The sequence below is a fragment of the Heptranchias perlo genome, chromosome 30 (genome assembly GCF_035084215.1).
Source record: "Heptranchias perlo isolate sHepPer1 chromosome 30, sHepPer1.hap1, whole genome shotgun sequence".
NCBI classification, from domain to species: Eukaryota; Metazoa; Chordata; class Chondrichthyes; order Hexanchiformes; family Hexanchidae; genus Heptranchias; species Heptranchias perlo.
The window spans coordinates 14,903,658-14,929,409 of NC_090354.1; the positions used below are offsets into that span (position 1 = coordinate 14,903,658).

At 41.0% G+C, this 25,752-nt stretch overlaps 1 long non-coding RNA gene and 1 pseudogene across 3 annotated transcripts in view; one reads left to right on the top strand and one right to left on the bottom strand.

Annotated features, from left to right (window-relative positions):
• Positions 1-25,752, top strand: part of LOC137299945 (uncharacterized) — a 104,979-nt gene that overhangs the window by 76,123 nt on the left and 3,104 nt on the right. For all 3 annotated transcript variants that reach the window (XR_010958011.1, XR_010958010.1, XR_010958012.1), the window contains one exon: positions 3,196-3,289. This is a non-coding gene — a long non-coding RNA (uncharacterized lncRNA). The remainder of the gene's footprint in view (positions 1-3,195; positions 3,290-25,752) is intronic.
• Positions 5,720-19,809, bottom strand: LOC137300049 (galactoside alpha-(1,2)-fucosyltransferase 2-like; annotated as a pseudogene).

Here is a 25,752-nt window from a genome sequence, read left to right on the forward strand (position 1 = left end):
GACTGGGACTTGGTGCGAGTTAGGAAACGGGCAGCAGAATTTTGGATGAGCTCAAGTTTATGGAGGGTGGAAGATGGGAGGCCAGCCAGGAGAGCATTGGAATAGTTAAGTCTAGAGGTAATAAAGGCATGGATGAGGGTTTCAGCAGCAGATGAGCCAAGGCAGGGGTGGAGATGGGCGATGTTACGGAGGTGGAAGTAAGCTGTCTTGTTGGGGGGTAAGGACAACTCAGTTGGTAAAGTGGTGGTTAAGGACAACTCGGTTGGTCAAAATACTGTCCTTTACTGACCTGGATGCATAACCAGAATGGTGGGATACAAATAATTTCTTCCCCAAAGTAAGAGTCTTTGGTGAAATAAATTTGGGCAGTTTCCATCAAGCAAAAGTCCACAGCGTAACTATGCCCACCATTTAGCACAAAAGTTAATAACCTCACTCACAGTGTGAGAAAAAGGTCAAACCAAACCTTCGCACGGGGCCCCTGCAAGGCAAACTCTGCCTCTGCTGAAAACCCATCTGACAGCCGCATTCTGCAGCCACTGAGACAAAGGGAGGATTGATATGCTAATGAGCAGACACACTTGGCAAACATTCACACCTCAGGGGTAGGAATATCCCTTCCTGCTGGGCTTTGCATGCGACTAGTTTCAAAGGGGAGGGGGAGAGCTTGATTGGAGGCTTGATTGGCAACTCTATTGGCCGACCCGTGGACGGGCGTTGGGATCAGGAATTAAGCCCCAAACTTCCTGTGGGACAGGTAACAAAAGAGCAAAGACTCACAAACAACAAAATACTGCAGATGCTGGAAACCTGAGAAAAGACCCACATGTTGGAGTCAGTTCATGGGGATTGCTGAGAAAGGTGAGACCCAGACAGGTTACCTTGAGAACAGAGCCAATCTGGCCAGCGTGCACCTCAGTCTGATATAATGCTGATGGGCCAAAATCAAATATATTTAGCCCACTAATTGGAACAAGGTAGTGTGGATTGTTGTTTTTCTCATTTATGAGGAAAGAACTAAAGTTAAGTTGGAGTAAGTGAGATTTGCTATAACTGTTATTCTGTATATTCACTGGCTGACTGTGAAATAAAGCAACTGTAAGATTCATATCCAGCCTCATGCCACCAAAGTGTTCATCAGCCTGACTACTGGGAGATTGGAGAAGTGCAGATGTGAAGGACACAGTATCCAGTTCAGATAACAATAGGGATTCATTGCCCACCCCCCTTCCCCCAGCATATAAATGGATATTGGGCAGCGGGAGTTTACTCCAGAGTGCAAGAGATTATGGGGGTCCACCTACAGGAGTGCCATCAAACTTAAAGGAATATCTACAGCAAGCCGAAAATCTGTAACACAGATTTATTCTGCATTGCTTCTGTTGTAGTTGATTAAGAAATGTACGATGCTAACAGTGGGAGCCAAAAGTAGAAAAATATTCTGTTCCCTGGTATTGGAGTTCTTCACCTGGTCGGTCTAAAGAATTAACCACAAGAAGAAAAATCAGCCATCTTTTACAGAGTAAACACTGATGGAAAAATGCTAATATACCTAACCAAAAGGACTACCTGTGTGGATTTCTGGAAGAATTGGAAACGGAATAACATTGACCTACTCTGATAAAGAAAAAAAAATCAACCAACATAGAAGCATGGACAACACTGAAATATTGAAACAAAGAACTTTTTATCAATGTACATTGAAATCTCATTTCATTAATTTCAGTCCACTGACATCAAATTGACATAGAAAATGGGGAATTCTGTGGAGTTCAAATTTGATATTGATATTTTGATTGAGTTCAGTAAAGAAGTGCCCAGTTCTCCACAACACTGCTACACGTGTGTGTGAAAACATGAAGGAGTTTATTTTTCAAACCAGTATTCCATAAACATTAGAATATTTTCAATTTGATTGAATTTTCCCAGCTGAATTTCACACCAGGTGTGATAACCAATTCAGGTTGCTCTCGCATGCATTCAAACAGATATTAATTTACTTTATTCACTCAAAAACATACAGAAAATCATTATGGTGAGACAGGAGATTGAGCTGAATATTAAATTATGGTAGGTTGCGGTCTTAAACTGATGCTGGAAAATAAGATTTTCTGAAACATTGTGTCACATGAGAACATTCCCAAATTATTGCTGCCTGTCCGGTTCTACATATCCCACCAGTTCAAAATGTTTCTAAATGTGATTTGCTGCTCCCTCTACTGGAATTCAATCCTGAAACTTAACTTACTCAGTGTAAATGAATCTAGATGAACATTTTATAAGTATGAGAAACACGAATGATGTTCTTGACTAACCATGATCACAGTGTTGAACAAATAATTGTGGAACATTTTAGACTGTTCTAAATCGATGTTACATTTTGGTAGGAAGAATAAGGGGGCCACATATTGCTTGGATAATAAGAGTCTAAATGGGGTAGAGGAGCAAAGGGATCATGGGGTACAGATACACAAATCACTAAAAGTAGCGACGCAGGTTAATAAGGCCATAAAAAATGCAAATCAAGTACTGGGGTTCATTTCTAGAGGAATAGGATTGAAAAGCAGAGAAGTTCTGTTCAGCTTGTATAGAACCTTGGTTAGACCACACTTGGAGGACTATGAACAGTTCTTGTCTCCAAATTATAAAAAGGATATGGAGGCTCTGGAGAAGGTGCAAAAAAGGTTTACTAGGATGATACCAGAACTGAGAGGTCATATCCATCAGGAAAGATTGAACAGGCTGGGGCTCTTTTCTCCATTAAAAAGACTGAGGGGTGACCTGATAGAGGTTTTTAAGATTAGGGTAGATGTAGAGACGATGTTTCCACTTGCGGGGGAGATCAGAACTGAGGGCCATGAATATAAGATAGTCACTAATAAATCTAATAGGTAGTTCAGAAGAAATTTCTTTACCCAGAGAGTGGTTAGAATGTGGAACACGCTATCACAGGAGTAGTTGAGGCAAGCTTGATAAACACATGAGGGAGAAAGGAATAGAAGGATATGCTGATAGGGTTAGATGAAATAGGGAGGGAGGAGGCTTGTATGGAGCATAAACACTAGCATGGAACTGTTGGGCTAAATGGCCTGTTTCTGTGCTGTACATTCTATGTAAATTGCACTTTTAAGTTTCATTATCTGGAGTTCAGTTTGACGAGGTGTAATTCTTTACTTTTCCCCTCCTAACCTGAAGGTACTGACTTCTTGTCGGAAGAATAATTTCGCAGACACCAAACTCCATCTAATACCTCGCCCAAGTAGACAATCTTCATCCGTGTGCCTAGACAGTGAGTATTGGAAGGTTATTCCACTGTGAGAGGCAGAACTTTCCAGTAGGGATCAATGGATAGCAATTAGGAGTAGACTGATTTCTCATCTTCCTCACCTGGGGGCACTGAGGCCAATTGAGGCTCTCCTACTGGTGTTCCATCCAAGATCTGCTAATTCAGCATAAACTAAGGAATGAACCTGGGTCCTTTCAACATGGCTGCATTTCACACCTAGCAGTGCTCTTACCAATTCAGTCATTACAGTTTTGAGAGGGGGAGTTTGGGTTGGTATGGGAAGCCTGGTCAATTTATTATTCTACACTTGGATTATAACAATGCTCACATTGATGCACACTGATTTGGAGCAGACTTTCATACCAAGAAACCTTGCTGTTTCACCTTGAATGAATGACTGACCTGTACTTACTGATTCTGGATTTAGAAAACGGGCTCAGCATAATTCCTACTCATAACTTCCTGTTGGAAGTTGTGTTGTTGGAAGTGAGTCATAGAGTTATACGGCACGGATAGAGGCCCTTCGGCCCATCGTGTCCGCGCTGGCCATCAAGCCCTGTCTAATCTAATCCCATATTCCAGCATTTGGTCCGTAGCCTTGTATGCTATGGCATTTCAAGTGCTCATCCAAATGCTTCTTGAATGTTGTGAGGGTTCCTGCCTCCACAACCCTTTCAGGCAGTGAGTTCCAGACTCCAACCACCCTCTGGGTGAAAAAGTTCTTTCTCAAATCCCCTCTAAACCTCCGGCCTTTTACCTTGAATCTATGCCCCCTTGTTATAGAACCCTCAACGAAGGGAAAAAGCTCCTTAGTATCCATCCTATCTGTGCCCCTCATAATTTTGTACACCTCAATCATGTCCCCCCTCAGCCTCCTCTGCTCCAAGGAAAACAAACCCAATCTTCCCAGTCTCTCTTCATAGCTGAAGCGCTCCAGCCCTGGTAACATCCTGGTGAATCTCCTCTGCACCCTCTCCAGAGCGATCACATCCTTCCTGTAGTGCGGCGACCAGAACTGCACACAGTACTCCAGCTGTGGCCTAACCAGTGTTTTATACAGCTCCATCATAACCTCCTTGCTCTTATATTCTATGCCTCGGCTAATAAAGGCAAGTATCCCATATGCCTTCTTTACCACCTTATCTACCTGTTCCGCCGCCTTCAGGGATCTGTGAACTTGCACACCAAGATCCCTCTGACCCTCTGTCTTGCCTAGGGTCCTCCCATTCATTGTGTATTCCCTTGCCTTGTTAGTCCCTCCAAAGTGCATCACCTCGCACTTTTCCGGGTTAAATTCCATTTGCCACTGTTCCGCCCATCTGACCAACCCATCTATATCGTCCTGCAGACTGAGGCTATCCTCCTCGCTATTTACCACCCTACCAATTTTTGCATCATCAGCGAACTTACTGATCATACCTTTTACATTCATATCCAAGTCGTTAATGTAGCTACATTCATGAGCTTGTGCTACCAGACCGTCCTCTTTAAACACCACCTGGGGATGAAATCCCTCTTTTAATAAAAAAACACCGATAGAATCAAAGAGGGTTACAGCACAGAAGGAGAAATGAGTCAAACGTTCACTATTGAAAGCCCCAAAATGGCAGGCAGGAAGCCTGCGCACACTTCCGACCAGAAGTGCAACGTCCACCATATTGGGTAAAGGCAAACAAGAGGAGTCCATCACCCACACCTGAAGCAGGTGTTAGGCCCTTTGCATATGCAAATGAGGGGCAAAACACCTGCTTCAATTCCCCGCTGCAACATTGGATAGCCCCAAGGCAGCGCTGGTTGCACTCAGGGAAACCAACCTTGCAGAACACCTGCAGAAAAAAGGGAAGTAACTTACCTGTAAACCACCCTCCCAATCGTGCCACTCTTGGCTCCCCCAGCCCCGAGATCCCTGATCTCCAGGCCCTAGTCCTGACCTCCTATCTCCCTCCCCCATGAGATCTCCAACCACCAGTCTCTCTGACCCCCATTCTCCCTTCCCCCTCGGCCCTGACCTCCCACCTCCCCCAGCACATAGTCAATGCACAATGGACACTCAAAAAAGCTTGCTATATCACAATTGGAGGCTCTAATTTTTGTAATTGCTGTAGCAATCTGACAACTCATTTCTTTTAAAATTATCTGTAATTATCCCTCTCGGCAAGTTAACAGGACACACCGACTAGCTCAGCCTCTCTCTCCGCCACTCTAACAAAGGGGGCAATTTTGACTTTGTGCGATAGTGTAAAATAGGTGATAGCAAATCGGCAGACAGTTTTACATCTCTCCCCATTTTTACTTCCATTGAAGTCAATGGGGGTAGTTAAAAACTGCGCATTTCATAATTTAGATAAATTATAGCCCTGAGCGAGTGCAAGTTTCGGCTCACCTGTTAGGCCCTTAAAAATTCAATTATGCGCTGACATGCACTGTTTAGTGTCATACGTCATGAATTACTACTTCGGTGAAATATTGGAAGGTTGCCTTTGCCTTTATGTCATCGTGCAGGCTGAGCCAACTTGCAGATGATCTTGTTTCAGCTTGATACATAGCCACCAGGGAAAGAGGCAGAGGAAAAATCTAAATAAAACAAGCAGAAACATTTTTTAAAAATTCTTTGCCTACCAGTGCTCATCAGAGGAAAGGTGACTAAAAGTTTGATCAAAGAGGTAGGTTTTTAAGAAGCGTCATAAAGGAGGAGAGGTGGAGTGGCACAAAGTTTAGGGAGGGAATTCCTAAGCTTAGTGCCTAGACGGCTGGATGCACGGCTGCCAATAGTGGGGTGAAGGAAGTGGGGGATACAAAAGAGGCCAGAGATGGAGGAATGCAGAGTTATCGGAGGGTTGTACGGCTGGAGGTGATTACAGAGAGGAGGGGCGAGGTCATGGAGGAATTTGAACACGAGGAGGATGGGGAGTCAATGTAAGTCAGTAAGCAAAAGGGTGATGGGTGAATGGGACTTGGTGTGAGTTAGGATATGGGCAGCAGAGTTTATGGGTGAGCTCAAGTTTATGGGTGGTGGAGGAGGAGAGGCCGGCCAGGAGAGCATTGGAATGGGTGAGTCTGGAGGTAAAAAAAGGATGGATGAGGGTTTCAGCAGCAGATGGGCTGAGGTAGGGCAGAGACGGGCGATATTACAAAGGTGGAATTTGGTGGTCTTTGGGATGGAGAGAATATGGGCTTTTATTAGGGATCCTTGGTGCCACATTGTCAAATGCTGCCTTGATGTCAAGGGCAGTCACTTTCACCCCACCTCTGGAATTCAGCTCGTTTCCACGTTTGGACCAAGGCTGTAATGAGGTCCAGAGCCGAGTGGTCCTGGCAGAACCCAAACTGATATTGGTGAGTCAGTGCCACTTGATAGCACTGTTGATGACTTTTTTCATCACTTTACTGATGATTGGGAGTAGGCTGATGGGGTGGTAATTGACCAGATTGAATTTGTCCTGCTTTTTGTGGACAGGACATACCTGGGCAATTTTCCACATTGTCAGGTAAAGGCCAGTGTTGTAGCTGTACTGGAAGAGCTTGGCTAGAGGTGCGGCATATTCTGGAGCACAGGTCTTCAGCACTACAGCCGGGATGTTGTTGGGGCCCATGGCCTTTGCTGTGTCCAGTGCACTCAGCCATTTCTTGATATCATATGGAGTGAATCGAATTGACTAAAGACTGGCATCTGTGATGGTGTGGACCTGAGGAGGAGGCCGAGAAGGATCATCCACTCAGCACTTCTGGCTGAAGATGGTTGCAAACGATTCAGACTTGTCTTTTGCACTTACGCGCTGAGTTCTACCATGATTGAGGATGAGGCTATTTATGGAGCCTCCTCCTCCTGTTAGTTGCTTAATTGTCTAACACCATTTGCGACTGAACGTGGCAGGACTACAAAGCTTTGATCCAATCCATTGGTTGTGGGATCATTTAGCTCCCTCCATAGCATGCTGCTATTCAAATTATCTGCAAGATCCAGCCCCAGCCCCTCCTATGCCATGGAACTTGAAAGGTGCAATTTGAGGCTCCACCTTTAAAAGGTCCTTGATGTAAGTCCAAGACCTGGTGTATCTGTATCTCAGCCTCATTTATGGCCATTACAGTACATTTCCACTGGAATTATGGCTGGAGTGTGCTAGGAAGGGCTTCAGATCTTTGGCCCATAGAGGACATAAATATATCACCAAAAGAACAAAGTAACGGGTTGCAATATTCTTTTTATGTCAAGGGCGATTCGGTCATAGAATGGGAGCGATGGGAGAAGATTCCATAATATATAGCTTTTAAAAGGGAAATGGGTAAATCTTTGGAAGAGAAAAAAATTAAAAGACATGGGGAAAGGTCGGAGGATTGGAGCTAATTGGATAGAACTTTCAGAGAGCCAACACGGGATTTATGGACCAAATGGCCTCCTTCTGCACTGTAAAATTCTACAATTCTATGACTAATAGTAACAAACATTAACATTTGTGGTTAGCTACGCCATTTGGACTTCACCTGATTCTACTGAAAGAATGAGTTAGATTAGGTTATACTCAGCACTGGTTCCTAGTTTCAACACAAGGAGAATGCAGGCAGGAGGAAGAGTGGGCTCAATTTTGAAGTGGTGATGGAATAGCAGCGGGTGGGGGGGAGGGTGGTGGAGGGGATGAAGGTGTGTGTGACAATTTTCACTGCGCATGTGCGCTCGGCAGAAGTTACTCTTCCATTTGCCCTGAAATGACGGTGAGCCCTGTTAGCATCACTGTTATTTTAAGAGCAAATTCCAGGCCAATGATTTTGTTTCTAGAATTGCTGGTAGGATTAAAGTGTATTTATTCACAAACATGGGAGAATGCATTTCTCAGAAACAAATCCCTACATCAATCAGTACAAATTACTGCGGCTCAAATAACAAATTTAATGAAAGATGTCAACACGACGAAATATACCTGTACAGTAGTAGTTGCACGTTTGTGTATAATTGTTGGCATCCATTAATGTTTATTCAGGAATTTAATTTTTTCAGGAAAAGAATTCCATAGAGCTTGTGCTAGTAATTCAAAGGCATTAGTTCATGAAGTCAATTACATAAAGTCAGAATTTCCAATTCCATCCTGTCTCATTACAATCAGTCTAACCAATCATTCTCATCTGACATAATTTAAATAACACCATTGCTCATTTACAGAAACAGGAAATAAACACATTAACATTATTAAACAACTATATCAGCACGAGTGCCAGACTTCATACCACTAAACATATCCTGTTCCCATGTCCCTAGGAGCAGAGAGATTTGGGCGTCCCAGGTACACAAATTACTAAAAGCTAGTGGACAGATATAAAAAGCAATCAAAAAAAGTTAATGGAATGTTGGCCTTTGTCTCAAGGGGGTTGGAATACAAAGGGGAGGAAGTTATGCTTCAGTTGTATAGAGCATTGGTCAGACCCCATCGGGAGTACTGCCTTCAGTTTTGGGCACCGCACCTCAGGAAAGATATACTGGCCTTGGAGGGGGTGTAGCCCAGATTCACCAGAATGATACCGGGAATTAAAGTATTAAATTATCAGGACAGGTTGCATAAACTTGGCATGTTTTCCCTTGAATATAGAAGATTGAGGGGTGATCTAATCGAGGTGTTTAAAATGATAAAAGGATTCGATGGGGGAGAATCTATTTCCTCTGGTGGGTTAATCCAGAACAAAAGGACATAATCTTAAAATTAGAGCCAGGCCATTCAGGAGTGAAATGTGGAAGCACCTCTTCACACAGAGCACTGCAGAAATCTGGAACTCTCTCTCTCAAAAGGCTGTGGATGTTGTATCCTGAAGAACAAAAGAACATAAGAAATACGAACAGGAGTAGGCCATGTGGCCCCTCGAGCCTGCTCTGCCATTCAATAAGATCATGACCAATCTTCTACCTCAACTTTCCTGCCCTATCCCGTATCCCTTGATTCTCTTAGTGTCCGAAAATCTATCGATCTCAATCTTGAATACACTCAACGATTAAGCATCCACAGCCCTCTGGGTTAGAGAATTCCAAAGATTCACAATCCTATGGGTGAAGAAATTTTTCCTCATCTCTGGTGGGTGAATCCAGAACAAAAGGGCATAATCTTAAAATTAGAGCCAAGCCAAGGTCCTAAATGGCCGACCTCTTACCGAGACTATGCCTCCTAGTTCTAGACTCACCAGCCAGGGGAAACAGCCTCTCCGCATCTAACCTGTCAAGCCTTCTAAGAATTTTATACGTTTCAATGAGATCATGTTTTTTCTAAACTCCCAGAATATAGACCCATTCTACTCAATCTCTCCTCATAAAACAACCCTCTCATTCCAGGAATCAATCTAGTGAATCTTCATTGCATCCCCTCTAAGGCAAATATAGCCTTCCTCAGATAAGGACACCAAACCTGTACACAATATTCCAGGTGTGGTCTCACCGGAGCCCTATATAATTACAGCAAGACCTCCCTACTCTTATACTTCAACGCCCTTACGATAAAGGCTAACATACCATTTGCCTTCCGAATTGATTGCTTTACCTGTATGTTAATTTTCTTTGATTCGTGTACAAGGACATCCAAATCCATCTGAATACCAACATTTCTTAGTCACTCACCTTTTAAAAGATATTCTGCTTTCCTATTCTTCCTACCAAAATGGTTAATTTCACATTTCGTCACGTTATACTCCATCTGTCACCTTCTTGCCCACTCACTTAACCTGGCTAGATCCCTTTGCAGACTCTTTGCGTCCTCCTCACAGCTTACATTCCCATGAAAATAATTGAATAACCTATTTGTAATCCAGTTTCTCTGTATTATGAATATATGAGTAATGTGTTCCTGATATTGTTCAAGTACAAGAGTGTTCTTGATCGACATCAGTTTTTGAAAATATAATACATTGTTGAATTTCCATACAGCGGTTTTACCAATTATTGGGGGCAATTTTCACCTTCACCCTTGGTCGGTGAACTGGTGGAGCGGATTGTCTGCCCGTGATAGTGAAAGGATTCACAATATAGAATTCACATTTGACTAGACAGTACAGCATTAGGAATGTACAATTAAAAACATCTTTATGTTTAAGGATTTTCTCTTCAAATGATGGGGTGTAAATCTGACTTTATTTTCATCCGATTTTCATTTCCATTTGGTTCTATAAGGGTGAGCAATCCACTCTGCCAGTTTACTGCCCAAGTGGTGATGGTGAAATCATCTTTTAGGTGTGACTTGTTGCAAGGCTGTAGGAAAGGTTAATAAATATTATGTTATGAAGCATTCTTTCCATATCAAAGGGCAGAAGATCCCACTGTGTGTAATTCTGGAGATATTACATTGCTGCTAATGATGGTGTGATAATTAGCTTTGGCAGCCTCTCATTTTTACAGACAAGTAACACAAAGAAAATAATAAAGATAATAAAGTCAGATTTACACCCCATCAGTTGAAGAGAAAATTCTTAAACATAAAGATGTTTTTGATCGTACATTCCTAATGCTGCACTGTCTAGTCAAATGTGAATTCTATATTGTGAATCCCTTCACTGCTCTTCATTCACTAACCTCGGCAACACATCTGTGACTAATTAAAATACATTGGGCAGCGACTTTGACAAAACAAATGCTTTAAATTTTACATAACTTTCTGTCCTATTTCTGGAAGCTTTGTTTTCTGAATCTGACCTAAGTTACTCTACAGAAGCTCGATTTGGTGTTTCCGATATTTTAAAATTAATTAAACACAAACAACATACAATTAAGGAGGGTTGAAGATTACAGGACCTGCAGTTATTGGCTAATTTTGAAGCATTCTGGGGCGGAAGAGGTGAGAGATCAGCAGGAATTCCAATCCATTGAGGTAAGAAAGCCGCCTCGTACTTAAATACTTTTAGAAATTCTGATTCGGGCAAAGTAAAGTTAGTGAGGTAAATTGTCTCCCCACCAGCCAGGTAGCCTGCCCAGAAACCAAAGGTCCCTAATGTCATTATAGTGTGATTACAATGAGCAAGGATAGAAAAGTCTTGAGCTGGACTGGATTCTTTTGAATCCTCTGAAAAGAAAACATCTCCTTTGGAGTCACCAATGTTCTTCTTGCACCAATCCATTCCATTACTTGTCACTGCAAAAACAACATCCTTGTACTTATTTCTGAAGTAAGCCATTGCTGTTTCTAAATATTTCTTATCAGTTACACACCTTTCCAAACATGTGGCATGACATTTACGTAGTCTCCTCTTCGAACATGAACACCAACATATGTCGCGCTTTTTCACTCTCCTCAAATGTGTCTAAGGAATACATTTGTCTGCACCATAATAAAATCATGAAAGGTGAATTCACGGAGGATTTCCTTTCAGATATGATAATAGAAAGTCCAGGAACATGGATACCCTGAGAACATAACATAGTCTTCTAGAATTCTGCAGTACTGATCGTCTGTCCAGTCATGGAGACTATAATGCTTCTAACGTTTTGTTTTGATCTCACTTTGATGGAGGGTGGGAAGGGTAATTTTGAAGATGGGGACAGGAAATTGGCCATTAAAGACAAAAGGTATGCATGATGACCATTCAATTTTGCCAATGCATATAATGTTGCGTACTCCCCCATTTAGTTGCCAAGTCGTCCAATAGAGTTAATTGTCCAAATGCCTTTTGAAGAAGTTTTCAACCTTTCAGAGTCTTTCTCGGTTTCAGTTCTCAATGTAACGGATATATTTTTTTAAAATTCAAATGATTTGGCTGTTATGTTACCATATATTTGCTGATAATTGTACATTATGGAAGCTAATGCTACAGAAAAGAACAACAATATTGAAAGGGACAGCCTTTTGCTTTGCAAATAACAAACTCTGCTCAGAAGATCCATTTCTAAAACCTCTTCACATTGTGATTTTCTGATTCTTTCCTCAACTCAGGTGAGAATTTCTGAATGTCCAAAAACAGCCATAAAGCTCATTACCATGGAATCATTGATGAATTTGAACAATTCTTCAAAATTTACTGATGGATCATTTCTTTTTGAGGAAGCTATTTTTGAGAAATACATATAACATATTGTTGGTGTAATTGATGGCATAAGAACTCAGTGCAGACATGTAATAGGACAGATGGATAATGAAAATTAAACATCATATGGCCAGTGGTGTTCCCCAGGGGTTGGTGCTGGGACCACTGCTTTTCTTGATATATATTAATGACTTGGACTTGGGTGTACAGGGCACAATTTAAAAATTTGCAGATGACACAATACTTGGAAGGGTAGTAAACAGTGAGGAGGATAGTAATAGACTTCAAGAGGATATAGATAGGCTGGTGGCATAGGCAGACACGTGGCAGATGAAATTCAACGCAGAAAAATGCGAAGTGATACATTTCGGTAGGAATAATGAGGAGAGGCAATATAAATTATAGGGCACAACTCTGTTCCTGTACCCGTTTTAGAGAGATCTGTGGGTATATGTGCACAAATCGTTGAAGGTGGCAGGGCAGGTTGAGAAAGCGGTTAAAAAAGCATATGAGTTCCCGGGCTTTATAAATAGAGGCATAGAGTACAAAAGCATGGACGTCATGATGAACCTTTATAAAACACTGGTTCGGCCACAACTGGAGTATCGCGTCCAGTTCTGGGCACCGCACTTTAGGAAAGAAGTGAAGGCCTTAGTGATGGTGCAGAAGAGATTTACTAGAATGATTCCAGGGATGAGGGACTTTAGTTACTTGGATGGACTGGAGAAGCTGGGGTTGTTCTCCTTGGAACAGAGACGGTTGCGAGGAGATTTGATAGAGGTGTTCAAAATCATGACTGGTCTAGACAGAGTAGATAAAGAGAAACTGTTCCCATTGGCGGAAGGGTCAAGAACCAGAGGACATAGATTTAAGGTGATTGGCAAAATAACCAAAGGTGACATGAGGAAAAACATTTTTACACAGTGAGTGGTTAGGATCTGGAATGCACTGCCCGAGGGGGTGGTGGAGGCAGATTCAATCATGGCCTTCAAAAGGGAACTGGATAAGTACTTGAAAGGAAAAAATTTGCAGGGCTACGGGGATAAGGCGGGGGAGTGGGACTAGCTGGATTGCTCTTGCATAGAGCCGGTGCGGACTCGATGGGCCAAATGGCCTCCTTCGTGCTCTAACCTTTCTATGATTCTAACATGATTAGCATTACAGGAAGACTTACAGAGAGCCACCACCCAATTGGCTAAGTTGATACAAGTGCCACGTGGTACACACTGAATCTCACAGACTGGCAGAGTCCCAGATTTGATATCAGCAGACTTCAGCTGTGGACGTAATAAGAGGTGCCACTCAATCAAAAAAATTCAAGGTTCTTGTTTTATGCCCTTAAGGAAATGGGCTATGTCTGCCCGGACTCATTTCACATTGAAGCCTTGTCGTCAAATGTCACTCAATTGAACAAGGAATGTTGGCAAATGTGATTTTTGACAAGGGAGGCAGAGCGAATCTGGGTAAATTCAGGCCAGTTAGTTTAACATCTGTGGTAGGGAAAATTTTATAATCGTTAATTAAGGATGAAATGACCATGTATCTAGACAAAGAGAAAATAGTTAGAAGCAGCCAGCACGGATTTCAAAAGTGATGATCTTGCTTCACAAACCTCATAGAATTCTTTGAGGAGGCCAGAGACATGGTAGATGGGGGGGGGGAATGCAGTGGATGTAGTGTACATGGACTTTAGGAAAGCCTTTGACCAGGTACCACATGAGAGATTACTAGAGAAGATTAAGGGGTATGGAACTAGGGAGAGGATAGAAAACTGGATTAAAAATTGATTTAAATGGAAAAGAAAATTCGACAGGCTGTAAAACAGGTGGTTGATTTGCTATCACCATGTAAGAAACAATATTTTCTCTCAAGTCTTTGTTGGATATTGTTTGCACATATTCGAGATTATCTCAACCTTGTTGGCTAATGCATCCTTGGTTGATCACAACATGAGCCATTGTTACCATTTTCTATCGCCTGCTTATAAGATCATGGCATGGGAAACCATTAGTTGTCTGTTTCTGTATTGTTGTGGAATGTGCAGTAGTCAGCAGATTGACTTGTACGAGCCCAATAAGGGAGGAGGGGAGCTCAAGGTCCCGTAAGAACTAATGGGTGGTTATAACATATATAAATTGAGACTTAAAGCAAGTTAGAATATTCTCGGAGCAAAGACTGGGCCACTCAATATCTTGTCACCAGGACTTTCAGGACTGATCAACCCCGGAACCTTGTCGGTGTAAAACTTTGCCGGGTTGAATCCCAAAGTCTTATAATGGTACTTTTAACTTATACTATTTTATTTTAACATCTTTACCACTTATTTGTAACTTCTTAATAAAACCATTATACTTTGGAACAAGACATACTTGCAGCCTCTTAGTAAAAGAAACCGAGCCGTTAACAGATTACTTACAAGCCTGCTTTACACTAACGCAAAGTTCAATTTCACCCCCCAACTTCTTCAAATACTTCCATGCTTTCAGCCAACACCAGGGGCAAATTCGTTAAATATATTTCTGTGTTACAGTTGCCATTGGTTGAACCTTGCTGTTAAGCCCTTTTATACACATACTCGCACAGAAAACATAAATATGTTTATTTTATAACATAATTATAAAAGGCCGAAGGAATCATTTTTTTTTCTAACTGGGAGCTGTGGATCTATTTGTTGAACAGAATATTTAGTCGCTCATGAAATGATAGCATGTAGACACCAGTAGTACTAAACTGTTTGAAAAATGGTGATAATGGTGTCAACTGTTCATTACAGATTCTAATACTATGGCCTAGAAATTCAGGCACGCCCATTTTTGGAACGATCCCTGTGCCTGAATGTTGAGGCCCGAGGTGCCCCTGATACAGGGCCTCAGGCCTCATTTCCATCGAGCTGGCGAGCTGCAGAGAGCAACAAGCAGCTCGCCGGAGAAGCACAATCGGAGGGGGAAGAGGCAATCGGAGGGGGAAGAGGCAATCGGAGGGGGAAGAGGCAATCGGAGGGGGAAGAGGCAATCGGAGGGGGGTGGGGGCAGCGATCGGGGGGGGGGGGTGGGGGCAGCGATCGGGGGGGGGGGGTGGGGGCAGCGATCGGGGGGGGAGGGGGGAGAGAAGGGGCAGCGATTGAGGGGTGGGGATTGGAGCGGTTGGCAGCAGCTCGTGTTCTTTTTACCACAGGAAGCATCTGCAACATCAGTCAGTATACTTTACTACAGACATTGAGCAAGTCATTAATGCCTTGTTCATCAGAGAAAAGATCACAGGAACATTGGAACGTAAACAACTAGAAAGACCATTCCAGTCCATCCAGCTGGCCTCAGAGCTCAAAAATGTCCTTGCCATCTGAAATTTAAAATTGCAGTCGGCCAGATCGGGGTGGGAGCGACACGTGTACGTCCCCCGTTCCATTTTAATTGCCCCCCTCCTAGTTTCCATCAGTCAAGGGTGGTTAAAATTGCCCCATTGTTTTAGCGATGAAGATAAACACAGCTTGAGCTGCTCTAATGATCAACAGAGTTCCTTCCCAGGAACAAAAGTAACTATTTACTGACCTTATTTTTATAAATGCATAAATATTTTGGTTTTTACAAATACATAAATGTTTTGCTTTACGATGAGCTATAGCCTGCAGGTAGTATTTAAATTCAGGATAATTAAAAGGTTCATAATGGCAGAGCTACTGTCTAAAGAAACTCTGCCCAAACTTTTTTGAACTGCTACATGAGAACACAGAGCTAGAAGAATCCGTAACAGTCCAGAGATGGTTGGTTTGACATGTGAGAACGGGTAATTAGTAATGTCTGCCAAGAGATTGCTGCTCATAGGCACCTTCTACAATCAGATGGATTGTACAACAAAATAAAGAACTAGAAATTGAGATTACACAAATAAAAGAGGCTGAGCGTGTGTGAAACTAAGGCAGGAAGAAGTAGATCAAGCACAGTTGGAGCAGAGTAAACCCACATACGAGCAGAAGGCGGTTTTTTGCTGATAGAGCGAAAAGAATGAAACTTAGTGCTGGATAAAGGTCGGGCCGATCCCTTCAATTAAATAAAAGTCTAATATACATCAATCAAAATTAGGGCAGTCAATTTATTGCTCTCAACTTGTGATTAATGCGTTAATCTTTTTGCACATTCATTTTCTAACAGCCTGTTAATCGCAGAAGTTACGCTTTCCTTGTTTTTCCCTTTTGAAAACTTCTTTATTCTCTCACTTCCTTTCAACATTCCTCACCTCAATTGCTTTATTCTCTTCACTCCTTTCATTTTCTTCTCTGTCTTTGCTGTCAATCTTTCCTTTCTCATTCTGTTGCAACATTTTGTCTCAGCCTACTGGTTTTTTCTTTCCTTTTTCACTCCACTGTTGTTCTCCTCCAGCCAGATAACTCTGCAGCTTTCTTTCTGTTGAGGCACACAATCATTGAATCTTATATTTTAGGGCGTCTCCACTAGAGTTGTAGTTTTATTTCTGACAAGGAAGACTCCACCTTGTTTGGGCTGGGTCAGGGATAGCATTGCAGCTTTAATCAATGCTAAAGAGTGACGGTGGCTGCTGGAATTGTTGCCAAATCAGATACCAGCAGCTTTTAAAAAAAAATACTGATTCTCCAGATGTGGGTGTCACTGGCAAGACTGGCATTTATTGTCTATCCCTGGTTGCCCTGTGAAGGGAGTGGTGGGCCTTCTTGACCCGCTGCAGTCTATGTGGTGAAGGTGCGCCCACAGTGCTGTTAGGTAGGGAGCTCCAGAATTTTGATGCAGCCACAACGGGAAGGTGAGCAAAAATTGCTAAAATGAATTTTGCTATTAGGGTTCCATTGTGCAGGAGTGTTTTGCAAGTGGAAGATGAGGGATGCAAGGGAGGTGAGCTTACACCAGAAGCAGATTTCCCACCATTGCCCATACAAACATGTTTACAGACAGGCTTACCTGCATGGAAGTATCTGAGGAGAACTCTCTTCGCAGGTAAAGGTCCACCAGGGTGGCAGTCACCTGCTGAATGCTGACCTGCAGGCACCCAATCTCCGTCACATGCATCCCTTCTTTCATCCTCTTCATCCAACTCCAAGAAAACTAAGTGGAGAGTAATACCAATTACATTTTTGTTGCAGTTACCAAAATATGTCTGATTTGTGTTTTCACATTGCCTCTTCTGAGCTTCATTTAAAGCTCCCTCATTAACATTCTCAGGGCCAAGGTAAACTCTTTCTCAAGGTTCAACTAGTCAATGGTATTAAGAGTCATGGATACCACAATAACATCCCCTCTTAAGTCTTCTCGTCTCTAGCATAAACAAACTCTGCTTCTGTATTCTCTTATAGTTCAGATGCCTGACGTTAGGTATCAGTATGGTAGACCTTTGCTGCATCTATTCAAGTGCAATGATGACTTTTATTGTATTTCCAAGGAAAAAAACAACAGCAAAACATGGGGGTGGTGGTGGTATTGAAATATTTTCACATTTTAGCATTCAGCACCCATGATCACCTGGGACACTGATTTTAAGACATCAATTGGCGGTGCAATTTTCTTGTTTATACCTCACTCAGCAGCTTTCTCATGTCACATAGAATGATACAGCACAGAAGGAGGCTATTCAGCCCACCGTGCTGGTGCCGGCTCTTTGAAAGAGCTATCCAATTGGTCCCATACCCCAGCCCTTTCCCTACAGCCCTTCAAAACCTTTATCCAATTTCCTTTTGAAAGTTATTACTGAATCTACTTCCACCACCCTTTCAGGCAGTGCAGTCCAGATCATAACAATACACTGTGTAAAAAAAATTTTCTTCATCTCACTTCTGGTTCTTTTGCCAATTACCTTAAATCTGTGTTCCCTGGTTACCAACCCTTCTGCCACTGGTAACAGTTTCTCCTTATTTACTCTATTAAAACCCTTCATGATTTTGAACACCTCTATTAAATCTCCCCTTAACCTTCTTTGCTCCAAGGCGAACAACCCCAGCTTCTCTCCTCTCCACATAACTGAAGTCCTACATCCCTGGTACCATTCTAGTAAATCTCCTCTGCACCTTCTCTAAGGCCTTGACATTCTTCCTAAACTGTGGTGACCAGAATTGGACTCAATACTCCAGCTGGGGCCTAACTGGTGATCTATAAAGGTTTAGCATAATTTCCTAGCTTTTGTACTCTACGCCTCTATTTAAAAAGTCACGGATCCCTTATGAGAAACAATCAGCGCTACAGATATTCAGGGTATTTGTAAATCTGAGACCTAGTTAACTTTGCTGTTTTTTTTACATTAATGGAAGTTTTTTTTAAAAACTGGCTGTGTTAAGGAGGTTCTTATGCTTTTTTAAACAGTCTTCTCAACTTGTTCTGCCACCTTCAAAGATTCACTAGTCTGTTTCCTCCTGAAGTCTGTTACTATCCTCCTCATTGTGTACTACATTTCCAAGTTTCGTGTCATCTGCAAACTTTGAAATTTTGCCCTATTCACCCAATTCCAGGTGATTAATATATATCAAGAAGAGCAGTGGTCCTAACACTGACCCCTGGGGGACACCACTGTACACTTTGCTCCAGTCTGAAAAACAACCGTTCCACACTACTCTCTGCTTTGTGTCTCTTAGCCAATTTCATATCCATACTCCCACTGCCCCTTTAATCCCATGGACTTCAATTTTGATAACAGGTCTATTATGTGGTACTTTATCGAACATCTTTTGAAAGTCCATATACACAACATCCCGCACTACCTGCATCAACCCTCTCTGTTACTTCATCAAAGAACTCATGTCCCCGTAATAATACCATTCCATCTCGTGAGCCCTAGAGGAACCTTAGTGTCAATAAACTAAAAACCATTAATCCTTAAAACATAGATTAAAAGTTCTCTCACAATTTAGTCCAATCCATCAATACATTTACATAGTTTATTAAACTCTTCTTGGACCTCTTTAAAATATCATGTAGTTTGTAAGCAGTTCTCCTTCTGTTTTCTCAGTGTGCGGGTGGTCCCCTCCCAATGTTTTTGCAGGTCATATTGTACATTCTGAGAGACCACTGTGTTCCTACAGTACCCGTACCGTTGTATGTCTGCGGTTTGATATTTCTTTTCAAACAAAGCAACATCCAGGCTGAGTTGATTGACGGCAGAGGCAGGAGTGCCCACAGTTATCTGTAGAAAGAAGCAAATGGTCAGCCTTAAATAAAATTTAAAACAAGACATTGCCCTGTAACTTTGTAATTCGCCAAACTCCTTTTACTGTTTTTTTTACTCTTTGTGCATTTAATGGCGGTACCCTGCATCCTGTGAATTTATAACTCTGTGGCAATTGAATGTAAAATAAATGATCCAGTTAAAGGCCTAGAAATTTGGCGCGCCCATATTTTTAAAGAGACATGACACTGAAAACAAAAGCAATCCTGCAGCCTTTTACTTTATCCTTTTTCTCTCATTTCAGCTTCTGATGTTTGCTACTTAACCCCGTATGGATTTACAAGCTCAGGCTTACATTGGACCTCCTGTTTTGCTACCTTCTTCAGTAGCTCAGGAGACATGGGTTTGTGTACCCCCATGATGTTTTCAGTGTAATCGGGGCATCGGTCAGAGTCCTTGTTTTCATCCAAACCTGGCGTGGTGAAGGTCCGGGTAATAGCCTTGTGGGCTTTTCTTTTCTCTCTCTTTTCCTTAATTCTTTTGTTACACTTGGCATGACTTTCCAAGGGTTTTTACACATAACTGCTTTACAGCCTGTCTGCTTTGAAAGGGCTACCATTAAATTCTCGTCCTTCTGCGCAATTTGCTTGAAGTTATCAGTGTTTTGAGCACAGTTCTGGTTATTTTATTAGTGTCTGATAGGTTATATGCACTCCTTTCTTTCTCCCTTGCTCTTATTCTTTCGTGTGTGCAGTTAACATTTTCACGTCTGCCGGGGTGGAGAGGAATTTCATCGCTCTCTCTGGACCACATTATCCCTGCCTTCAGGGTCGCTGATATTAAAATTTGGTTGGGGGCACCAGTAACTGAGCTGGGGCAATGGGACTGAGCACCATGTCCAACTGCTGCTCAGGAAACTGAGGGAAGAGATCTCTGTAGTCAGTATAAAAGTACTAATTATTATCTACTCTGGCAGGGATAGGAGCAGCCGGGACTGCATCTGAAAATGAAACTGAAGGAGGGGATGCACTTTTCCCTACTATACATACAGAAAGCAGGTTGAATCTTCCTTAAATAAGGTCATAATGCTGAGTTTGCTGCTCTTAGCCAGGGTTGTGATAGGTGCTACAATTAGCAGCACTGCTCCTGGGTTTGTAACCGAAAAATGGCCAGAGATCCCTGTCCTTTTCACTATCCAGTTACCCCTATTTTGAAGTGTTCGGACATCAAGTGAGTTCAGGATCAGATTCAAATATAATGCCTCCCATCATCAAATAGCCTGTCCACACTCAATTAGCGATGACTGAGGTACTGGATGGCGGCCAGCTGTCAGTTTACCATTTCTTTCACAAATGCCCAACTAAAGGACCTCAACAGTCCACTTACACTATTGACCAAGAAACTTAAAACACACAATGTTTGGTGCTAATTTGTGTTTTTTTTTAATTTTAAAATTAGAAATACACAAATGTTTCAGAAATAAGAATAAATGGCCCTTCTATGCAACAGTGAAACTCTGTAGATTTCATTATTAAACCAATTTAGCCGAGTTTCCACTCCAGTATATAACACAACATGGACAGACCTGGGAATATCAGAGAAGTATTGCGTAATAACAATAATATTGCAGTTTAAGCAGTGATCATTCAATAGATGATTACTCCAAACATATTTTTAAAAACTGATTATAGATAAATCACAACAATAACTTTACAGACAACATGGATTTTCCTTTTGTTTTGAAAAAAAGACTATTGCTTAGCAAGCACAGGAAGTGACATAATTTACCATTAATAGGTTATATAATACTGTACATTCACAAACAATATGCCTCATCATTTGTACAATGTAAAGGTTTGACCAATTTGAACAACTTTCCTTTTACATCATTTAGAAAAAGCTACAACCAAAAATACTGTTCACAATTTGTTTGAGACACGGATACAGAAAGTAACCACAGTGTCAAGTAAGCATCCACTGAATCACCTGCATTATAAGACAAACTACATCTTTTTGCTACCAAGAAAAATATTTTGACTTACTTCTGTTTGTAAAGGTAAAATCTAGACCAGAATACAAATAATCTCAATGTGCACATCATACAGAAAGTTCTCCACTGTTTGGAGAAGGCAAAAAGTTTTAAAGGAAGCTGAAAGGTAATATACAATTGCCGTGTATTAAAAATATGAAAAATGTACTAATCAGAAATACACTTCTCAAATATAATTTCTATTTTAAAACTGTAGGTTTAAGCAAAGCAAAAAAAAAGTCACAATTTCTGATATGCATCCAACTAAAAAACAAGCCAATTAATTGAAGTTTTAATTGAATATTCTTGATACTTTGAAGAGAAACATTATTTACAGAGCAAATTGAGTAATTAGACATCTTATGATTATGAAGCAAAGAAACCAAACATCCATTTTGTTCTGATGTTGCAATCAGCAGGAAGAAAAAGATATTGGTCTTAAATAACTCCTATCAAGTTTTATATGTGAATGGTAAAGTGTAGGATTTCATTTTTTGTGCAAATCCAGATGTATCCAGCATTACAAAATGCAGGTTAATGATATACAGAATACATGCTTGTGACTGTGTAGTGACACTCACCTTTTAGGAATGTATAAGAGACTCTCAAACAGCAAACGCTGTAAGTGTGAATGAGCTACGGGATCTTTTGCAACAATTGAAAACTGCAGTAAAGTAACAGCACCATTCTCTGTACTCTACCTTCACTGCAGAAGGTGGTACATTCAGTAACATGTATATTAAAACATATGATAATTACATGCAATTTTCTCTGTACCTCACACACTGCTTATTTGGGTCTTACTGTTCTGTCATATCTCTAAGTGGTGTCTTGATAGAATAACAATGGAGCGCAGCTTTAAGATTCTAAAATATTCTTAAAGCACAACAGTGTTCTAAACTAAGAAAAAACATTAAATTCATATTGTTCAAAGTGTCAGAATCCCCATCATAGAAATCAATTTTCAAAAGTAATGCCAAAGGCCTCTGAATCACGGCCAAAGCAACCCATCATTAATTTATAAGACTTTAATATCACTCAAGTGATTAAGTAAAATGCATAGGCATTTTGCTGCTCAAAATTTTAATTAAAGGTTCTTAATGTGAAAATATTGAATATTTTTGGCAGTTAAAATTAAATGAACCCGATTATTCCAGGAGTGTTTGAAGCAAGGGGTCACCAGGAAGCAACTTTGCTAAAGGTGGCTGTTGATAATTTTGGTACTTGATTCTATTCAGCCAGTTGACCAGTCCAATCTTGGGGCAAAGCATGAGTTTGTAACCCCCTTATTAAAAACTATGGCAAAGGATGAATAGAACACAACAATCTCCCAATATCTCCATTAACTTCTAATTCTGGAGACACAAAATCGGATTCAAAGGCAGATGGTTTATGAAGCAAGAAATAAACTCAGCAAAATGCTCTGAAACATCAAACTTGTGTATGGAATAGTAGTAAGTAGACAATTTTTTAAAATGTGGTTATCTTTGAAAAGGAAATTTGTTACCTTTCTTTCCATTATCTGTTGAACTACAAGGGCAAGATCTATACGAAGGCACATTAGCAAATGTTATATTTAGATATTTTTGAGGTTATTATAGGGTGTTCCGAAACATTAGGTTATGAATTTGATAGTCATGGGAATGGTGAATATATGGTGTTTGTAATTCGTCCCACATCCAGTTTTCCCACTGATTTTCTTTTACCATTCTGTATTTTCTCCTGAGTGAAGTGATATATCCTGAAGAATCCAGGATCAGACCAGGGATCGAACTGGAACAATCCTGGCCTGTATGAGTGTGACACAAAACACAGCACATTTATCCATAATTTTATCCTCTAAACTAAATGTCTTCATTCCCCATGTCTTAAACACATTTGTAGTAAGTTTTCTTATCATTTCCCTAAAAGATCTAAAGTGCAATACTTATTCATTTATTTTCATTTTAAGATGATGTCCGTCCAAAAATTCCATTCACTTATGAAGAAGGCTGCACAAAATACAACAGTGTCTGGGTTATAAGATAAACCTTTACACATCACTATATTCCCAAATTATCCTGCTCGATGGCACCAGCTACTTTGCTTTTCTTGAACGTGTGAACTCTGAATACAGCTTGGAGCTGAAACCTCACGTTGACCAATGTCAATCAATTCGGATAGACAATGTTATTCCTATATTTAAAAAGCAAGATAGAACAACTCCAGAGAACTATAGACCAATTAGCTTAACGGTGGTAGGAAAGATAATGGAATCCTTACTCAAAGATGAAATAGAAAAACATCTAGAAACTGAAAATATAAATAAGGAATTGTCAGCACGGATTTCAAAAGAGGTCATGTTTGACCAACCTTATTGAATTCTTTGAAGAAGTAACAGAAAGAGTAGACAAGGTTAATGTCGTAGATGTAATATATTTGGATTTTCAAAAGGTCTTCGATAGTCATGAGTATGCTATACAGTACCCTAAGGTCAGACTATGTGGAATCAGGGGACAATTAGCAGAATGGGTAGCAAGCTGGCTACAAAACAGAAGACAGAGAGTAGGGGTTATTCAGACTGACAAAAGGTGGGAAGTGGTGTTCCACAAGGATCGGTGCTGGGACTACTGTTGTTCACCATTTATATAAATTATTTGGATTCGGGAATCGGAAGTACAATTTCAAAATATGTGGACGACACCAAATTGGGGGTATAGTTAATACCGGGGAGGACTGCAACAAAATACAGGAAGACATTAATAAACTTGCAGAATGGGCATGTAATTGGCAAATGAATTTCAATATAGATAAGTGTGAGGTGGTACATTTTGGTAGGAAGAATAAGGAGACAACATACTCCTTGGAAAATAAGATGGGGTAGAGGTGCAGAGGGTACAGATACACAAATCACTAAAAGTAGTGATGCAGGTTAGTAAGGCCATTAAAAAAAGTAAACAAAGCACTGGGGTTCATTTCTGGAGGGATAGAAATGAAAAGCAGTGAAGTTATGTTAAACTTGTATAGAACCTTGGTTAGACTACACCTGGAGTACTGTGAACTATTGTGGCCTCCATATTATAAAAAGGATTTGGAGGCACTGGAGAAGGTGCAAAAAAGATTTACTAGGATGATACCAGAACTGAGAGGTTATACCTATCAGGAAAGATCGAACAGGCTGGGGCTCTTTTCTCTAGAAAAGAGAAGACTGAGGGGTGACCTGATAGAGGTCTATAAGATTATGAAAGGGTTTGATAGGGTAGACATGGAGACGATTTTTCCACTTGCAGGGTCGATCAGAACTAAGGGTGATAAATATGGCGGGAGTAACTATGACTTATCTCTGTTACATTAGAGAGACTCTCTAAACTTCTTGGTCTCTGTGTCGTACCTCCTCATAGGCCTGCTGGGCAACGTTCGCCGTTTTTACGGCAAGCGGCTAAGTTGACACCACATACAGAAGTTGTGGTCTGTGTAGACCTAGTACCTGCAGGAGAGGGGAAATAATGACCTCAAAAAATCTTTTAGATAACCCTTCGGGGTATCTTTTCCCGGTTGGGATGGTCTAGGTATACAAACTCCCCACCGATATGTCTGCAGCAACAATTGGTGTGAAATGCTTTAGCTGTAAAAGTGTCGGAACTGCTCCTGGCATTCGGACTACTAAGAGCCCATATACTCAAACTGATGACAATGACTTAATCGATATAAGACCCATCTTGAATCCTAGGATAAATGGACGAGATGGGAGAGACTTTGTTGTGTGTGATGAAGAACCCACCATTGTTAACTCCCTTTAATGGGGAACAGGTGTTATTTTAATACTAAAATATTTTATAATTCATCAATTGAGCGGAAGGAAGTATTGGACATGAATAGTATGGAAGAGACAGATATCGAGTCACAGATATCTAGTCGCAGTATCATTTGTGAAGCAATACGGATTGAGCCTACAATGGCCCCAAAGCAACAGACTGATGTAACAATTTGCTATCCTAGTGATAGTTTTCTGTGCAAACAATGCAGTCAATACATGGACACATATTCTGTTTTTAAAAAGCATTTGAAGGTCAAACGTTCGATAGAGAAAACCATTACAACGTGTTTTAAATGTAATAAAAGTGGATGATAGCATCTGATTGCCTGACATTACACAAAATGTCAGGGCACGCCATGTCAAACAACAGATATACAGTTTAGCTGTTCAATATGTCTGATGGCCTTCTCTACGAAGAGTGGGCTTAGTCAACATGAAAGACATCTACATACAGACTTACGGAATATAAAAGGGTAGCCGCCCTTATTCCTGAGAAGAATGGAAATAAGAAATCTGTATGGTCTGTCGAGGAAGTTA